The sequence below is a fragment of the Brachyhypopomus gauderio genome, chromosome 8, assembly GCF_052324685.1.
Source record: "Brachyhypopomus gauderio isolate BG-103 chromosome 8, BGAUD_0.2, whole genome shotgun sequence".
In the NCBI taxonomy this organism is placed as follows: domain Eukaryota; kingdom Metazoa; phylum Chordata; class Actinopteri; order Gymnotiformes; family Hypopomidae; genus Brachyhypopomus; species Brachyhypopomus gauderio.
This window is the reverse complement of record NC_135218.1, coordinates 24,567,580-24,579,679: the sequence shown is the minus strand read 5'-3', so window position 1 is coordinate 24,579,679 and position 12,100 is coordinate 24,567,580. Positions and strand designations below refer to the sequence as shown.

Genomic DNA, 12,100 nt, shown 5'->3' with positions numbered 1-12,100 from the left:
CATATGCCAAGGAGAGCTGATAATAAAGAATCGTGCTCAGTGTACGAGTTCTCTGTTCAGCCACCTACACAAAGCACAAAAATGTTCATAGCGACTCAGAGATCTAGCGGTGACACTCCGAGAACAAGAGGGTGTGTGTGTATTTATTCAAACAGGACAACAAGGATGCAAGTGCATCAGTTTGTGTGTGTGTGTGTGTGTGTGTGTGTGTGTGTGTGTGTGTGTGTGTGTGTGTGTGTGTGTGTGTGTGTGTGTGTGTGTGTGAAAAGAGCTATTTATTGGTTGTGGTATGGTGTATCTGTTGAATCAGAGAGCAAGTAGGTGTGTGTGTGTGTGTGTCAGTGTGTGTCTGTATTTATCACATGTTCATTTGTCACCAGCTATCTTTATTCTGAATCATGTGTGTCAGTTGGTGCCAGTGCGTGCCAACTGAGCGTGTGCCGTGCCAGAGAGATCCTGCCATGCCCGCTCTGGAAGTGAGGGAACAAAATGATGCCAACTGCAGTGCCCCAAACGCCAACCTGGCGCAGCGGGACATGTGGTGTGTAAGCCGGGGCGGCCGTGTGTGGGCCAGGGAGGTGTAGTGGGGCACAGTGGGTCTGAAACAGGCTAACAGCACTGTGTCCACTACGGCCCACCTGGACCTGGTCTCCTGTGGAGCCTGAGCACGTCACTGCTGCCACACACGTCAATGCTGTATGTCATCCTAAGCGTGGTCAGGCAGGTCCTGGAGCCGTCTACGTGTGTGTGTGTGTGTGTGTGTGTGTGTGTGTGTGTGTGTGTGTGTGTGTGTGTGGTGGTGATGGGGGGAGGGGGGGGGGGGGTGGGGCGCCTATCTGTCTCCTAACTGCCATTATGGACCTACTTGTACAATAGAGCCCATTCTCTTGGCTTGCTAGCTTGGTCAAGCTCGAATATCTCGTTCAATCAGTGCACCCTTATATCCGTACAATAGACTCCTTCTCTCCCATAATTCAGCCCATCAAACACACACCCACTCCATCTCTTACCTTTTGCCACTCTACCTCAGTCCCTTCCTTGGCTTTTTGCTGAAGAATTGTACATCTTATGTGAAAGAATATTGTGTGTGTGTGTGTGTGGGGAGGGGGGGGGGGGGGGATGGTGTTTCATAATCAATGCAGACATGGGGAGATACAGTATTCTTCATCTGGTTCCGAGTGGCCATGTTGAAGTGAAGTGTGCATATCTGAGACTTCTTTCCCTTCTACCTCTGCCATTCATACTACACACTGAAGACAAAACTTAGTGTCGTATTCCTAAACCAGGAGCATCCGCAAAAAAAAAAAAAAAGCCACACCCGATATTCCCATTATCCACGCTAGCGGGAACTATCACCTCCTGCATGACACACCCAGCCTGAATGTTTCGTGAAACGTAACACTGTGCTTCTGTTTACACAGGACATCTCTGACCCGGGTTCAGCCCCTCGCCTCTCACTCCCCTTAATCACTACCCCTTTATCAGGCAAAGCTGATCTGGGAACAGCGGCACAAGGCGTGCAGACGCGTGTTGTCATGGTGTTATGCAAGGTGTTGACTGATTCTCCAGTGGTGCATGTGGTGGGATCGGAGCTTCAGTTCTGAAGAAAACACCGAATGGGGAAGCAGGCCAGAGACGGAACCGTCATTACTCAGCACCACAGGGGGCTTATAGAGGCCCAGCTGAGATCAACTGATGATGTCTTAATAGCTCTGTGTGGTAAGAGGCCCACAGCAGGGTCCACATTCACTTTCCATAAACCAGAACTGATCAAGCCTAGTAGTCAACAGCAGAGCAATGTTAAACAGAGATAACAACCACATACATTACTGCTGCTCTTAACCTTTAGGTGTGATTCTTGAATATAAACACAACAACAAAAACATGGACAAAACAAACAAACAAACAGAATTAAATGTTATCATTATAAAACAGGTTTCAGGCCCACTTGGCACTAAGCGTGCCACTCTTAGAAATACCCGTAGGGCTCCATTTCAACCAATAACAACCAGAGATGTGCAATACTGCCCTTGTTAAGCCCACATGTTAAGATGAAGATCTGGTTTGCAGAACTTTCTTGAAAGGCACACGCACGGTTCCGGCTGTGGTGGACTGGGTTCAACGCTCATGCTTCAGAGGCGAGTACCGAACACCTGAACACTCTCCCGGCCGGCCGCAGCTCTGATACTCTGTTCTTCCAGCCAGACTTCCTGTTTGCTGCTTCACACATGTTGGAGTGGGTGAAGATACACAGGCAGCTCTGTGTGATTTTGCACACGGCTCCCAGTTGCATCCTGACCTAACCAAGGGTTGATGAAGGACCTTCACCCAAACATCCTGTTCCTCTGGAATCTCTAGGAAATCTGCATCTCTTACCACACTACACTGCAATACTTAATATTGTTTTACAGAAAATAGTGAATGTGCTTGTGAATGTGTTATTTAGTCCAGTCCAGCGTACCCTGCTGTGTAAGTAGTCCAGATTGTGTTACCGTCTCCGATGTCTAGTTACCCCTCCCCTGTGTTTCCCATAGTTTGGCTGCCTCTGTTTATTTGCTAAAATGGGTTTCACGAGTAAGAGACGTCAGCTCAGATCTTCACTGAGGCTGTTGCTACATTAATGTGTGAAGTGGGATTGCGCCACTGAGCTAAAAGAGATGGAGCAACGCATCAAAGACCTCGAGAGCAGACGGGAAACGGGATGCTGGCTAGTCGAAAAAAGCGAGCGGGCCGTCTGGGGGAAGACGGTGAGGAGAGCCTGTCCCGCTCCCACCACAAGAGGGACGATGAGAGGCACATATCTGCCACGCTACTACACAGAGGTCACTTGGGAGGTCACGGTACTCCTCGTGGTTGTGATTGGTCACCCAACAGCAGGGCAGGACAGAGGCCATCGCCTCGGTGCGGTCACGCCTGACCACAGCCCAACTGCGTTACCGCTATCTACCAAGCGACTGCTTTCAGAGTCGGGAGGCCGAAGGGGGAGCAGATAACCGTGTCAGCGTCTGAACTGAGCACCATGGCGCCGAAGTAATCGCTATAACTCAGTGAGAGTCAGAATCAAACTGGGATTCTTGGTCAGGGGGTCATCCCAAGGCCAAACAGGCACGTCAGTGGCCCCGTGTCAACCAAGCAGAGACGCAGAAAGAGAGCACAGGTAGATACAGACATGCACATGCAGTGATATGGAGAAAGGAGCAAGCAGAAAAGGCCAGATCTTCCTGAGGAGAGACCAAGGACGTGTTCTGGAAGGACAGCGTTCAGTGGCTGGGCATGAGATAACTGTCTGACAGTACTGGACTTCATGGTTGCAATAGTAGCAGGTTATTTGGCAATGCTTGGTGTTGGTACTGTTAAGGGCTGACAGGGCTATGATGGATGTCAACATGCTTTGCTCTTGTGGAGGGTTTTAACTGTCACACATACACATGAGATGGAAACTCAAAATACAACAGGCACTGTCACCAGCTGATTAAAAATAGCGTTTTGAATTCAAAATAATTGCAAGACACATCCAGCCCCCAGACACACTGTTTTAGCCATCCGTTTAGTACAGCACCAGTCTTTAAAAACCGTATCTTGCATTAAGAATCAAGCACAGAAACATGAGAAATTAGAAACAGAATCTGCACATTTCTGAAGCAGCGCAAAGAAAATAACCAGCCAATACGAATCAGATGGATACAGGGCTTTAAAAAACCTGAATAGCTAAGTGTAAATTTCAGAATGACATCAATAAATCACAACTGCCAAATGTCTATCTGTAAATCAAATACAGATAGCTTGTGATTCCACAAACCAAAGCCCACACACACATACCCAGCGTCCGCTCCCACTTTAGGACCCAATCATATTTTACAGCTTTAGCCCCCACAGTCACTGACTGGGACTTGACGTCACGGACTTCAGATAATTACATCACCTGAATGAAGAACACCAGAATGGACATCTGTGGAAAGTTCAGATACCAGTCAGTTGTTTTCTTCTAGTTAATCGTTCACATTTTGGGTTTACTGTCTTCATGTGATGTGAAAACCTTCCACACTCGGTTCAGAAGCCAAGCGGTGATGTGGCTTGCTCAGACTAGGAGCTCAGTGATTCACCCACTAATAACCTGCACCAGGGGTTAAGAATGTTTACAGCAGCTCAAACACACAGTAATTATAAGAGCTATGTGGTATAAAAGAGGAATATCACTAGTGTTTCATTTGCTATGGCCCCTGGCTAATCACCTTCGGTCTCCCCTACTGTTAGCAGACATTGAGGTTCATTGTCGAACGTTCCACCCTATTTAAATGCTGTTAAGTCTCACGAAAGTCTCTTTAAGTGTCTCTCTCACCTACTGTGAGACTTAATGGTCATCTAAGTGTCTTTGTGAAACTCTCTCCTCTTTATAAAGAGGAATGTGGTATTTGTAGGTGTTCGCTACGCTTGCAGTGTCTAAACAATGCCTAAAGGTAATGCGAAAGCTAGCCAAGTTTGTTTTTTGTCTCAACATGTCTGATTGAAGGGTGAAAAAAAAAACATCACCCCAGAAAACCATAAATTAGACAGTCGTCCAACTTCCGTATGTTGCGCAGTAGCAAAATGAAGCAACTCGTTTTCTTCCTTTCACCTTAAGATGACATTAAAGGGGGCTGCACTACATGGTTAATTTATTCAAACTTCTAAAGCTATTCAAGGCTGAATCACAAACACACAAACACATTCATGCACAGACAGTGCGAACCGGGATCCAAACAAAAGCAGTTTTGGCGACGGTCTGAAATATCTCGACAAAAAAATCTCTTAGAAAGAGGCCCCTCTCACCAACACACACAAATATGTGAGGGGGTGTTGAACTTGATACATCTTTTATTTGCAGACAAACACAGTCCTGTCACAAGCTTGGCTCTAACAGGTCCAGCCCCGTGGTAGTACAGTGAGGCCAGTGTGCTGGTCAACTGTGTGGGGTTTTTTTAATTCGATATTCCTCCTTACAGGGTCTTCTTGTTTCTCTGAATGAACAGACCGAACAGAACAAAAGTTTTGAAAAGTCAAGGCCACCACTCTGAAACGTGTGATAGCAAATTAGGTGCTGTGGTTCAAGTAGTTCCCTCTTTACTCACCAAGAACTTCATTGCAGTTGATTTGTTTGATTGTGTTTTTTTAACCATTCTCTAACCACATTCATTGTGTTACCAACTCTGCTGAACTTTTGGCCCAGAACCGAGTTCTGACAATAATCGACTTGCTTTGTTAAATGAATGTATGAATAAATCTATGCAGACAAACCGTTCTCAGTTGTGAACTCTTACAGTTCCTCTAACTACACAGCAAGTGTTCAGCAGGGAAACCACAAACGGCCATGTGCGTTCATGCGAACAACAGAACATTCTGTTTACTTTGTACAAATGTTCATTTCCATACTGCAAACGTTGGCTACATCACACCACAGATGACTGCTGCACCAGAGACGCTTCACTGAGACAACCAAGGTAGACAAGGGTTCAAAGTTCAAAAAGTTAAATCCCATCTTGGTTTCATGTTTTCCTGCTGAATACCCTATATGAATACCCTATATGAATACCCTATATTAATTCCACTTCCTTAATTCTGGAGTTACCAAAGCCAGGTGGTGGCGAGGTTTTTTTTTTTACTTTTGAGGACATGAATTGTTCATGTGTAGCGCTAACCTGAGGCTAACAGTGAGATGGGGGGGGGGGGGGGAGTTGTGCATGGACCTGGCGTGTCTAGAAGGCACGTTGTCGTTTGTTTTAAAGAACGTACAGCAGAGATGTGGCATTAAGGTGTGATTTCACAGTCCCGTAAGCTCAGTTAAAGTGAGATTAATCTTCAACTTCCAGGTCATATCTGTTTTTTTTTTCAGCATACTTTTCAAATCGTATAGTGTCTGTAATTGGTAAACATACGCAGATGAGAAGGCGGGGCTTTGTGCTGCCTTGTTATGTTCTACCAATCAGGCTTGACTTTGTCATGTGTTGAATCTGCATTGGATCCAGACACCGATGGTGAAATTGCTCAACAAGGCTGTGCAATATTTGGTAATGAGCATGTTTCAGAAAGATCCCAAATGAGTGAACAACGCTGACTGAGGCAAAAACAGTTTTGCTATCATTGGAGAACTTTGTGTATTGTGGGGATGTATATTTTCTCTATATTTTACACTGTTCTGATGTAGTTTTGACTAAATGTCAAGATTGCTGGATGATTTTTGAGGTCCCAGTGTAAGCAGAATAAGTAAAACACAGTCGTAGTAGAGACCCATCTAGGGTCTTGGGCCAATAATTGTTTGGTCTTATTTCACTCTGTGGCAACAAGAGGCCAATCAGTGGGTTCTGTTTTTTGGGAGTGAATAAGTGTGAATTGGTCTTCACCCCCCAGGCTGTCTAGTACTTGGAGAATCCCATTGGCGTGTCTCACCCCCTCCTCCCTGTCTCTCCCTCCTCCCTGTCTCTCCCTCCGTCCCCGTCCCCCTCCTCCTGTCCCCATCCCTCGTTACGGCGCGTCTGACCACCGTGGACAGCTGTCTGGCACGGAGGGCCGGCAGCTGCCCACCCTCTCCCGGGAGCAGCGCGTCCGCTGAAGTGTGCCGATCGGTAGGATGGAGCCAAACTCGAGGTCCACGCTGAATTTGCTCTTCAGATTCTGGATTGCTTTGAAGTGCAGGATCTGCGGACGTGACCTATAGTTCGAAGCAATAGACTCCCTCTCACACACATGTGCGAATACACATACACACACACAGCTATGCACACATACCCGCACACTCAGCGGAAGGGACGCGCTAGTTTATCTTTAGCTAAATAAAGCCACTGAAATCCTTATAGACAGACTCTGTGTGCCTCTCTGCTGATCCGAACAGAAAAATAGTTGGGAGGCTTTAGACAAAAGGGACTTGGAAACATGAGAGGAAGGAACACACACTACAGGGGCTGGAAACTGTGTGTATGAATAAAGCTCTCCGTTTGAGATTAAACCATCACAGAACACACTTTTAGAAGGCTTTGGGAGAACGGCTGTTAAACTCAAAACACCCGCAATGTCACTCTGTCCTCGCGATATAGCTTCATCTTGGTACGCTCCCCCCTCCCCCCGGCCTGTATTTACACATCACCCCTCTGACAGGGCATAAATGGAACGTCCCATCATCCATCTCTCCCTGGACACATCCGCAGAGGTCAAAAACAGGTCAGCGCCATTTTCCCCAGGTTACGTGTGTCCGGTAAGGTGACACTGACAAGACAAAAGGCAACACAGAGAGGAAGTCACAGTGCTGGCAGTAGTCTCACCAGCCAGGGCTTCTGTTCTGTCTCCTGCTTTTGGATTCATTACAGAGTACCTGTGTACGTTTGTGTGTATACAAAAGTGTGAACTCACTGGTGCCTGAGAGAGAGAGAGGGAGAGAGAGAGAGAGAGAGAGAGAGAGAGAGAGAGAGAAGCTGTGGCTGATGGAGGTATTCCATCACCTCAGGGAAGCCTGAATAATAATAACATCAACCTCTCTAGCACTCAAGCACAAAAAATGTCATTGGGCAACTAACCCAAACACACAGGATAAAGACGCACACTGAAGGTACACATCTCATGTATTTTTGCATTCCATGAACATGGTGACAAAATCCTAGACGCTAATCTGCACAAGGGGGCAGTTTGACCAAACTGCTAAGACTAATAGGAAGAGAGTAATGCTAGCAGTCCTTGGTTAGCAACTGCAAATTGCATTACGCTGATGTAAAACTAAGATCTTTCGCATCTGATTAAGCATACCAACATGGCAGCTACATTTGGGTTATACTGTTGAGCTGACATAAAAAAAAAACTGTAGGAAAGGTTTATTCTTTTCTGATCATTTCAACTGCAACTGTTGTTCTGAGAGACCAGGGGTTCAGGATAAAATAATAAAAATAAAATAAAACAAAAATAAAGTAGAATAAAAGCCTTCTAGAATGTCCACATGGCCCCACGGGTCTAAGCCAGGTTGCCGTGACAGAGGAAATCACTTTTCAGACTCTTATAGCGAAGTCTACGGCACCTTTAACACCCCTCTTAGCGAAACAAGAGAAGTCACAATGTTCATCAAAACTGGCTTCTCCACAACCTCGCATGCCTGCGTGGCCTTGTGCAATATTCCCAGATTCACGAGGGATCTGCTTAGCGTGGCCAACACCTGTTTTCAGGCCAGACAGCCTGGTTGGGCATCTCTCTGTTAGTCTTCTTCTGGAATTCACTGGCGGTTGCTTTCATTAACCACTATTATCTTAGTGTCATCGAGTCACACTGCTGCTATTTAATGGGTTGAGTGGATCACCCTCTACCTCACCTAGCGGCTGACCACACAAAGTCTCCTCATGATAATGAGTTAGGATGTTTGCAGTAGTGTGAAAATGCCAAAATGATACACGTCAAATCTGTTGACGTCCATTTCTTTCATAGAGTATGGATTTATGACTTAAACAGTGCATGTAGGTCCCATGTTGAGTAAATCATATTCGTATTGGTCAGCACTGTTAGCTAGTTAGATCAGGTTATGGATTTCAATTTGTGTATTTGTGTCATATCTTCATTCGTGATATGTCCTCCTTTTAGTAGTTATTAGGGTTATCAGAATCAGAATATCTTTATTGTCATTATACCAGGTATAACGAAATTATTACCATAGGGGCTACCTAGACCCCCTCTGCACACCATTATACTTTAATGGAGAGACCTGCATGTAACACACTGATCTAAGCACAGTTGTGTCTTGTACCAGATGACATGGGTATGGATGTCTGGTCTGATGAGGTGTGAGGTTCTTTTGACATCAAACCCCACACTGATCGCGTTAACGAGTTTATTGATGGGTCGGCCTCGCCTCTCATGTCACCTTTAACCTCTTACAACACCCCCCAAATCATCTCCATCGTTTCTTTCTGGGGAGAGACATTCATGCACCATGCATGGTGAGTCTGTGAACATGACAAGGAGGAAAGGAAAAAGATGAGAGAGATAGAAAGAACAGAAGAGGAGGGAGAGATTTTGCCAGAGGGCACGTGACTGACACACGTCACATGAGAGAGTTAGAACTGCTAGCCACACCTCTGCCAACCTTCCCAGTCCAGTCCAAGCACTGGGTGACGCCGGCCAGAGGGTGATTGCTCTTCATCACTCACAGGAAATGAATGCAACGTCTGCGGAGGCCATTTTGAACCAAAACACTGTTACCCAAATTTTGCACTGACCGGTTAGAAACGTTTTCACGAGAATCTCAGAGTGGGACAGCATAGAGTTAAAATGGTCACCATGACGGCTGTGGTTTGTTCCCCAAATTACAAGAAGATCCATTAACGTGCAAGCCAAGTGATTCAAACTGTCAAGTTATTATCAAGTTGACATGGGGGTGTTGGGGCTAGGAAAATGCCACACTGTCAAAACTTGAACCCTGTATCACCTGACCTAAGAGAGGCCTATGGAGATGGAGAAAGAGAAAGAGAGAGAGAGAGAGAGAGAGAGAGAGGGAGAGAGGGAGAGATGTCCTCTGGATAGCTTTTGAGTTCTAAGCAGGAAACGTTAACATTAACGTCGTGTCTCACTAAATTACTGTGAACCTCAAACTTCCTCTTCCATCAGTTCCACACATTTTAGATTAATAACAATACAGTCAGGTTTTGATGGTTACCTCCAAGAGGCTGGACACACCTTGCATGAGATCCCATACAGATTTCACTTGACCAAATGAAAAGAAAGATGTACCCACACCCAAGATCATATCGCATTAGTACTATCAACAAAAATGTCAACCGTTACATTTTTTTTTTACCATTTACATGATTTATCAACTTTCCTTGGCAAACACTTTCTTGTCCCAGCAGACCTCTGACCCTCGAGGACATTGCTCACCTGGTATCATGCTCGCTCTCGATGGTTTCTGCCCACACTTGACATTGTATAATACAATGTGATAGCTTGTGAGGAACCGTGATTACAATACGTTTCAGGAAGTGAAATGTAGGTTGGTGTGCTTTAAAGGAGGAGAAAGATCGAAATACATCTGATCACAATGGAGACGCATTTTGACGAAATGTGTAAAAAGAATCTAGACAAATACATCCAGATACAATCTGCTTATGAAGCACAGGTCTAAACAGGCTAGGTTATTTATTGATTATTAGCTAACATGTTACTCCCTTACCTTACCTTTAAGTACGACCTTTGATTCTTTAATGCACTTAATGAAGAAACCGAAACTGTGCAAGAAACAGGCAGTCAGCTAAACTAAAGTGACCTAAAATGTTTAATCGTATAGTGTAACAAAACAGGCACAGTAATAGTACGATTAGGGAACATGGCCGTCCAGCCTTGGTGAGCGTCTCATCACCCCACACTGATCACATTTACACTGTCCATCAGAGCAAATGGAGAGGGGACAGGAGAGAGGGGACAGAGAAGACAGGTCCTGCACGCATGTTTCTATGGTAGGCCTACCACACTTCCTTTCTGCAGAGCCGAAATCAAAGAATAATGGCAAATACAAGCCAGAGAAGCCAAGGCTGCTAAACTATTTATGTTTTTGGTTTTATTCAGTGTGTTCGTTAAATTCACAACAAGCCTTGGAAAGTTGAGAGAATACAATGTCTACTTAAGAAATAGAAGAATATTTTTGAAAACAGGAAATGTCGCCAGCAAATTGAAAGTGTCAAGAAAATGTCACATGGCCCCACTGGAGTTGGTTTGGCAGTGTGTGTGTGTGTGTGTGTGAGAGAGCAGCGCCACAAAACGTGTCAGAAATCTCCGTCCTGACATGAAAACTGTACTGACCGACTTCAGCAAACCTGGACTCGTCTGAAACATTTACAATCACAGACTGCAATAGGCATTCAGCCATGGAAGATGCACAAGTCACAAAACTGCGTGCGACGGCGACGACACCAACAACAATATTAGTAATAAATAATAGTAATAATAATAGTAATAAATAATAGTAATAATAATACGCCCATTTGAAAATGTACGCATGCACAATCTCGACATCCCTGGTGTGGATCCTCACTGATTTCATTGCACTGTTATGCCCGAATCACAGAACACGGTGTGAATCCAGTGCTGGGTTAGAGCCGCACACCCACTCCAGACGCGCGCGCTCCCAGTGACAGTGTCCCCCTCCCAGTCCCGCAGCCCAGTAAACCCACTCACCCATCGCCCGTTTCAGGGCTCTCTAGATGTTCATTGCGGATGAGGCGCTGATCCGGTCGTGTTGATCACAGAAGTAAAACGACATCCCGGTTCGGTATCGGCGGAGTCTTTGTTCCCATCTAACATGTTACCGGGACCTCAGAACCGGGCCGCGCACTTCGGGCCGTGCGGCACCGACGGAGAGGCGCCGGACGACCTCCAGATCCCCGGCGGTGCGGGCGAGCGGACCGGGACACTGGACGCCGTTCACCGTCCGTCGGCCGCGGCGCGCGCGCGCGTGCGAATGCGCGAGATCGCTGGTTTCCGCCGAGCAGAACGTCTCGTGCCCTCGCGCATTTACCGCGGGCGGAGCCCGACCGAGCCGCGCGCTCGGCGAACCGGTGAGGAGGACGGGTCCATCCCGGGGGTGCGGATGCGGAGAGAAGGCGATGTTTTCCCCTCGTCGTGAGGGTTTGTGATGCTTGTATGGCCGCCCCCTCCGTGCTCGGGTCCTCCCGTTATGCGCGAGCCAACCCCGTGTCTCTCCGCCCGTGACTCGCGCGCTGCCTCAAATGACGCCTTTCCGCTCGCGCAGCTCCCCGACACGGACCCTCTCCGTTATTTTATTCTGCTTTGAAAGAATATGGAGGGGTTGGAGGACGGGGGGTGTAGGGTGGAGGACGGGGGGTGGAGACAGGGGGGTGCACGAGACATCAGCTCCTCCCCGTTCGCTGTTGGTCGTGCCCGGGCGGGGGAGCGCGAGGCGGGGGAGGATGTGCGATCAGAGGCGCTCAGTGCAGAAATAACAAATATTATAAGAATTCAAGTGCGACAACCGGCGGTGAGACGCGCTCGCTGCCCGGGAGCGCGCGGTGGGTGCGCGTTAACAGCGTGAGTTACCAGTGAAAGAAGCTCCGGTTTCGGTTCCGCCCGGATGAAATGCGCC

General features: G+C 46.9%; 1 protein-coding gene across 2 annotated transcripts in view; it reads right to left on the bottom strand.

The window, feature by feature from the left end:
• mgat3b (beta-1,4-mannosyl-glycoprotein 4-beta-N-acetylglucosaminyltransferase b) overlaps nt 1-12,100 on the bottom strand; it is a 32,366-nt gene that overhangs the window by 19,619 nt on the left and 647 nt on the right. Inside the window, exon 1 of one of the 2 annotated variants that reach the window (XM_077015729.1) lies at nt 11,176-11,788. The exons of the other annotated variant lie outside the window; for it this stretch is intronic. The gene's annotated coding sequence lies outside the window, so the exon portion shown is untranslated. Of the gene's footprint in view, nt 1-11,175; nt 11,789-12,100 lie in introns of those variants that run through there. 2 annotated transcript variants of the gene reach the window in all.